The sequence below is a fragment of the Pinus tabuliformis genome, chromosome 5_1, assembly GCF_031772625.1.
Source record: "Pinus tabuliformis cultivar Carrire ecotype Pingquan chromosome 5_1, CPIR1, whole genome shotgun sequence".
Classification (NCBI taxonomy): domain Eukaryota; kingdom Viridiplantae; phylum Streptophyta; class Pinopsida; order Pinales; family Pinaceae; genus Pinus; species Pinus tabuliformis.
In genome coordinates this window covers 657,536,194-657,542,673 of record NC_142305.1, presented here as the reverse complement: position 1 = coordinate 657,542,673, position 6,480 = coordinate 657,536,194, and positions in this window count along the sequence as shown.

Here is a 6,480-nt window from a genome sequence, read left to right as displayed (position 1 = left end):
GTAATAAAATTTCCTATTACTTAATATGAGTAACATTTAAAGTCTTTTACGTATTAAATATAATTTAAAGCATTAACGATTTACTATTGTCAAAATCTCCTGTCGTGAAAACCCATCCCGGACTCTTTGTAGTTCTTATGCAAAGATGGATGAATTAAATTTGAGTGTTCTGAGTTAAATTCAATGTAATACTCAGAATTTATTAAGATTTGATATTTTTTCATATACCATCATGAGGATAGCGATGGTTAGACGTAAATAAAAGAGTAAAAGGTTGGGGTTTTACAGTAAGAAAACAATATATAAATTACAGAGTTCATGTACCCGTTTATTAAATTCAATGAGATATTTACAACTTGATAAAATTTTGTTTGGAATTTTATATAAAATTTTAATTTTTTATTATAAAAAAAGTTAGTAAATATTTCTTAATATTTTAAAATTTTCAATGTTAATGTTCACTATATTAATGTTTATTATTTTAATTTATTAATTTGAATGTAATATAGTTTATTTTGTTAATTTTTTTATATATATTATTATGATGATGATTACATGTAAATAATAAGTGTAATATGCATTGTTGTTTACTACCATTCTCTTATCCAAAAAGTAGAGAATTCTTATGGGGGAGTGTGATCATATAATATTTTTATTTTCTCAATCGATAATATTAACAATCAACTTATATTGAGATATGGACGTAGTTGGTGAGGAAGGTTCTCGAACTACATATTATGTGTAAGGAACATGTCATAGTGTGCACTCCAGAAAACCATGATATTCAGTTGAAAAAATGGACGCGATAAGTGGGTTAAAGGATTATTTAGTAGGCTTCGAGTATGACTCTCAAGATTCTTGGTCCATTTGGTTCGAAGCACCACATCAAGGACTTGAGATATAGGATTGGGCAATAGCTAGCCCTATGAACAAGGGGAATATCCCTACAGAAAGAACTTTGGACAATGTGCATGGGATCCCTATGAAAAAGGTTTGTGTTTACCTTTAGTGAGTCCGTAAAAAAATAGCCAAGGGACGAAAATCTAGTATAGACTCAAGGTGGAGAATCGACTGCACAAACCTCTAGAAACTCTTTTGGTGCAACACATGACGAAAAGTTGATTTAGGTAGAGGCGAAAAGGGATAATATTGATTTTTCAGAGGCAAAAGTTTTTCTCCCAAGATTATTTAGTGACAGGTTAAACTAGAGACTCGAGAACATTGTAAACTATGTATCATTTAATAGGCCTTGCTGAGGGTTTGGGGAGGATATTCTAAGGGGGCTTATGAATAGTCCTGGTATTAGTTGCAAAAAAAATTAAGTTTGGAGGGCATGGAAATGGAAATATTTGTCAGCATAAACCCTAGGGTTTTAGGAAGGCTCAAATGGTTAGAATCGTGCTCGTAAGAAGAGGAACAAGTTCCCTAAATTTTGAAATGAAAACCATAATTTGGTGGTTGGGGATGATGATAAGCTAGGGGAAGTGATGGGAATGGTGGAAAATGCCTTGGTAAAATGGGGGAGGGGCATAGAATTAAAAGTGGAACTCCTATGCAATTTGGTTGAGAAGGAGTGGGGGAAACGTTAAAGGACCTCCCCAGGGTATGTTATCTCATGTGTGGCCAGTTCATGCTTAAGTTTAACTCAGTGGAAACAACTAGTGTGTAGGCTCCATGCCAGTTTTGATGAAGTGATTGAATCCACTATTTGATGCTCATTGTGAAAAGTTGGATGTTGCACTTGTATGGGTTAAGCTCCCATGATTGTCACCACAACTCTACTCCAAGGAAGTTTTCAAAGCCATTTGGAACAAATTAGGATCCTTCTCGGTGGTTGATATATTGTATAAGAGTAGTGGAAAGAAAGCATTAGTGAGGATTCTAGTAAATTTTGACTTGTGCAATTGTTTATTCATGGAATTGAATATTTTCTACAAGGGTTATGATCATAGAAAACTTGTGGACTATGAAGGGATACTCTTCAAATGCAACAATTTTCATAAATACAAATACATCCTAAATAATTCATCTCTTCCTTTTGTGCGCAATAAATAAAGAAGGTTATCTTTCGATGGTGGCTTCGATAATGGTAAAATGTTAAGAAAAAAGGTTGTTAAGATGAAGAAATTATTACACAGGTGTAATGAAAAGAATTTCCTTACGGTGGGTAGGAGGTGCTATCAGATCACGTGAGGCAAGTTTGTCATGTGGGTACTCCATCCACCTTTAGCCATCCATCCTTGGGGAGAGAAACTCTATTTATGACTCCATTTCTAAAGAAGGTGCTCAATAGATTTTGGGTACCTAGAGGATTATAGAAAAATGAAAAGGAATCACATCTACAAATTACTATAAGAGGCCCTTCATAGATAGTCTACAACTAGAGCGAGTCATGAACTGAATTTCATAATTTTTTGTTTTTTCTACTTATATTTAGATCTTCTGTGGACAATGTAAATAGTCAGATTTTTGTTAATTTTTGTAACAAAATAATAGGAAAAATGATAGGCTTGTCAAATCACGCTTGGTTTTAGGTTTCGAGCATCATCATGACTAGATAGATGATGCTTAAGGTTACTATATTTTTTCTTTTTGAAAAGTGACTTATATGGTTTTATGAATGCACATAAATACATATACATAATGTAATTTCCATTTTAAATAATGAAAATTATGATTTTTTTTTCTAATTATAAAAAACAAAAAAAACTTATATTATCAAATAAATAGGAAAAATAAAGAAATAAGAGGAAAAAAAAAAAATTCACATCCATATCCTAGTTGAAATTGAAATTATATAGAAGTAAAAAGCAAACCTTTTTAATTTTCTATTTCTCAAATTTGTACAAAATACAACATTCCACCACGACGTAACCAAGCTCTACATTGCTTCTTTTATTTAACTTTTCCTAATTATTTAAATATGAAAATTCTCCTTGATTAAGGAAAAAAATTATTAATTTTATTCTTTTAAATTTATATTCTATTATCTTTTCAAAATCTATATTCGATCAATGCTCCATTCAGCTTAATTAATATTCCCTCAAATCAAAATTTTGGTTCTTAGCATAACTATTTATATGCCAGAAACACGTGTTTTGAATTATTATGATTTATTTATATTCAAAATTTAATTAGGTTTTCTTTCTAATTTTATTTATTATATTGAATATACTAATATTATAGTCATAATTAACCTAAAAAAACTACTATCATCATTAAAAGCATTCCTACATAATGATAATCTATGAAACAAAAATTTAAAATTACAATTACTTAACAAGAATTCCATGGTAATTCAGATCCTTCTCTACGAAATAAAAGAAGGGCTTAGTGGCGGTTTCCATTCGATATACTTGGAAATGAATAGTACGATAGCCTTTATATACTATCTTCATTCCCTTGGTCCACAATGTTTTATCAACGGGAGATTCAATGTGCTGGAGTTCAAATTGTTATTTAGTATCAGGGTTTCTGGGATCTATTTCTTCAATTTCATTAATAGGTGTATAAGTTTTTTTCTTTTTTTTTTATTAAAATAAAAATGTTGTTTGTCTTGATTTCTTTAGCCACATATATCAACTTTGTTTTTATTTCAGTCAATGGGAGGATCAAGAGGCTTCTTGATTCCTTTTCTCTTTAACATTTCAGTAAATGGGAAGTTGAATGGGCTGGAGTTCTATTAGGTCTTTTGGATGTATGTTTTCATTTTTACTCGTATGATTATGATGTTGGTATGTGTACATTCAGAGATTGTACGAGTTTGACTGCACGAAGATATCCGCTCGTGAAATTCAGTCGAGAATGTACGGTAGCATCTTTGGTGTATGCCAACTTGTTACGTTATTGCTGAGCAGCACCAAAATATTATGATAAATCTGGCATGTTGCTCAAATCAATATGTTCCATGTTACACTGAAAGGCGACATAGTTGTGGTTGTGACCGATGGAATTAAGTAATTTTAGATTCTTCTCGTTTTCTCTGAAAATTCGTTTATGTTTGAATATCAAATTTCACTGCAGGATGCCGTTGCGGTTGAAGATTCGGGTTCATCAAGCCGTGCGGACATCACGTGAATGTGAGCAAGTATCCCGTGAACGCGCGGAAACTTTGACCAAGATTCGTCCGAAGGCATCGTATTTGTCTACCTTCGCTTGAATTTGGAAAACACTTATGTCATGTATTGGTGGAGCTTCGTCTTTGGAGTTATTTAGATTCAACAAAACCCTTACAGGCTGCTCTCATGAGTCTGCCGGTGAGCAAGGTATCATAATTTGAAAGTTCATGTCTGCCACCAACATTCGTCGTATCTCTATCTTTGAGGTGGTAAAGCATCAGTAGGACCCAACATTCATTCTTTTTCATTTTATAGCTAAAAATATTCAAATGGTAGCCCCCATCCGTAAAATGGAATCTCATTTTTATTTCCTACCGTCTCCACAAAGTTATTTGGTGCAAATTAGCTTAGTTAGTTGGGACAAATGAACTTTGCTTTTGTTGATTGACGTTGTACAATGTCATTCACTATAAATTTTTGTATTTATAAATACAAGTTTTAGTTTGGGATGTTAAAAAAATATATTATTTTCGGTTTATTTATTACTTTGTCATTAATCTTTCATAAAGATCTTTTATGATTTCAACGCAAATTTTGGATTTACAAGTGATTTTTGATTAAATATAAGCTTTCGATTTCTTTTACTGTGTATTTCCTTTTGACTTATAAGGATCACTTTACAGTTATCTTCAATACATTATTCGTTTGAGAGCCTATACGTTTGGGATCTTTGGTTTTTAATACTTTTCTAAGATTTTGATTAGATTTTGATAAATATTTGTTATTAATTTAACTATTTTTATTTCAAATATATATAGAGATTTATTTATTTATTTATAAGTTAAGTTATATTATAACATTAAAGTGATACATGTAGACAATGTTTTATTGACTTGTTTCTAGGAAATCTGGACGAATATTATAATATTAACTTTATCCATGTCTATACTTTTGTGCTTATTACATATCAAAAAAATCCTACTAGGGTTAAAAATACCTAACTAAAACCTATCCATTAACATAAACAAATAAAAGAAATGCAAACAAATTAACATGAATATTATTATTTAATTTTTACTGATTTTTAAATTAATTAAAATAAATTTATATATAAAGATTATATTTTTACAAATTTTAAATCAGTTTTTTTAATTTACAGAAAAAAATCAACTTGAAAGATTTAATTCATCTTAATATGTGAGAAATAAATAAATGTGACCTATCAAATTTATATTGATGATGGTAGAAATGATACATATTTTTTTATATAATGTTACATGTCAAATTTATACTAAATACATAATAAAATTCAGATTTTCTTTTGTAGAGAGAGTTTGGATTTTCCATAACAATATTTTAAATTTGTGGATTCTTTGGATCCCAAAGAATTTTCCACAATGGTATTTGAAATTTGTCTAACATGAAAAAAAATCCTACTTGAGATTCAATGTTTCAAATACTACTATGGAAAATCCAAATTCTCTATTTAAAAAATTACACATCTTTATTATATCAAGCAATAAATTATTAAAATATTTTAACTCTTATTTTTTTTAGTTAACCCTTAGCATACACTAAGGCCATATATAATATGTATCTACATTGAGAAGTATTTTAAATGGTTAGACAAGTTCCTCTAATTAAAAAAGGTTCACTATTTCACTTCTATAAATATTTTTATCTTTTAGAAATTGAATATATTGCTACAAAATTATAATTAACTACTACAATTACACTAAAAATATTAGTGTGGTTGATATAACTGAAGGCTTCATAAATATAATAAAAAAAACTATTGCAACCCTCGAAATTCCTTACTAATCCGCACATTTATGTGATTAAGCATGTATAAAAAGGTTATGGGTAACTTTAAATTATGGGTCAATTTTAACTTAATAAAAAAAGGAATTACACATCTTATTGTAAAATGTGCCATTTTTCTAAATAAAATTTGCTTATATATAAATGAATGTTATAAATAATAATGAGGAACTTATCATGGAGGAATTTATTAGAATTGGATTAATCTCAAATGCCTAGGAAATTGGTGGGTGTCGATACACATGACATGAATCTAATTTTTTAAATTGATTAAAAGTAATGGACCATTTTTCTAAATAAAATGTATTATCCCTTTGTTGTTGTAATGTTCGAACTGAATAATGTTAGTAGGAATGGCAGAAAAACAATGAAGTATATCAACATGTTTATGTAAACAAATATATAATTTTATTGATAAATAAATAAATAGAATTGAAGTACTTGGGAATGAAAAATTTGAATAGGAGATTCTTATCAAAGGAAGAAAGAAAAAAAAATCTCATTGGTAAATGAGATTCGAATATTTTTTTCACGATAAACATTCTAGATAAGTTATAATAGATAGGAGAGAAAATCCATTAAATGAATTAACTGGGGAAAG